This window comes from Leucoraja erinacea, unplaced genomic scaffold (genome assembly GCF_028641065.1).
Source record: "Leucoraja erinacea ecotype New England unplaced genomic scaffold, Leri_hhj_1 Leri_903S, whole genome shotgun sequence".
NCBI lineage: Eukaryota > Metazoa > Chordata > Chondrichthyes > Rajiformes > Rajidae > Leucoraja > Leucoraja erinaceus.
Window position 1 is genome coordinate 45001 of NW_026576843.1, and position 1765 is coordinate 46765.

Below are 1765 nucleotides of genomic sequence, written 5' to 3' on the forward strand. Positions count from 1 at the left end.
TTTTTATTTTCTCTTTGTTTTTCTTCTCGCACGTCTTTGGCAGTTCAGGAGTCTTTTCTTCTCTCTTTTTTGTATCTTTCTTCTTTTTCTTTATTCTTTCCTTTTTACTTTTTTTTTACAGTTTCATGGACCAATTTATAAAATGTTAAAAATGAAGTTGTATGAAAATTATATAATAGTTTTACGCTGATTGCTATATTCTTGTACAATTGCTTCTAATGAAATAAACATTTAAAAATGTTCTAGTTGGCTATTAACATGAAATGTTGGTTTATTAGTATAAATCTATTATTATAAGAATTAGTAATAGTCAGTGGGCTCGATAATTTCTTAGAATGTAAAAGGATTAAGTCCAGGGCAGAAAACACAGTGAGAGAACAGAATATAGGGCACCTGAATAGCAACAGGGAGCATGGCTTTTCAAATGGCAGGAAAGTTGCCCCCGTTAGATTCTGGGATTAATTTTGAGAAATGGACTGAAGTCTTGGAGGCTTCTTTCATTTCCAATGATATCACTGCAGAGGAGACATCATGGTTCATATTAGGCTTAGGAAGAGAGGGTTATCACACCTTACGTGCATTGCTGTGGCCAACAACACCCAGGGATAAAATGAACGAGGAGTGTAAGGAGGCATTAATGGCTCATTTCTCGCCAAAACCTCCAAGGGCATCCAGAGACAAGGAGCCTGAACTAAAGAGGGCAGGGAGTCCCTGAAAGGAGAAACGGGAAGTGCAAAGTGACAAGTGGACAAAGGTCAGGTGGACAAAAGTCAAGTGCAAAGGGACAAACGACAAGTGCAAAGGGACATAGCTACCAGAGGGCTAACTATTCAAGCTGCATTCAGGGGATATGAAGGTATGGAGAGAGATCCGGTACAAACAGAAGTCAGCAACGGCTAATACAAGCAGCATTTACAATGTAAATTTAGAGTAAACCGTCTGTACAAGGCAATGGGATTGGCAGCTATAATAGTACCAACTCCCTCTCCCCGGGCCGCACAATCCCCCTCCCCGTTAGCCGGGCCCCACACTCCCTTTCCCCGCTGCCCCGGGCCCCACACTCCCTCTCCCCGGGCCCCAGGCCGCACACTCCCTTTCCCCGCTGGAAGCAAGATGGCGGAACAAGATAGCGGGGGCTGGTTGCTAAAATGGGTCCTATAATCACCCATGAACCTGCCCATGAGCGTACTACGCATTTGCGTGTGAATAACCCATCTTGCTCTGCTCTAAGATCTTTGATTTTACCTGCCTCCAAGTTAAAGGGGGAGGGGGGGAGTGTTAGGTATGTAATGTAATTAACATATTTGATGTCTTGCGCAATGGTACATATGCGGAGGGTACTCAAGGTGGTGTCCTGGAATTAAGAAGTTTGTTAGTTTTACTCCCGTGTCTCAGTGTTATTTAAAGTCAGTTCCCAGTATCAAATACACAACAGTATCCTACAGAGAGACAGGCAGAGCCTGAGCACAACGGGCTCCCACCTGGAACCGGGAATTCGGTTTGAACCCATTTTTCCAAAGATCCGTTCCGAAGAAAACTAATCTGTTGTGTGGAGAACAAATGCTGCAAACACGCTGGAAATACAATGAGTCAACGGACATTAGGACCCGGGGGAGCCCGGAGCTCAGGACCCGCCGCCCCGGCTGCTGCTGAACCCGCGGGAAGGGAGATTGTTTCAATCTTTATATTTTCACAAAAGTAATTTCTGTTCCGTTGCCGGACGCGGTTAACGCATTAAAATGAACGGATCGACAGACAGCTCTGA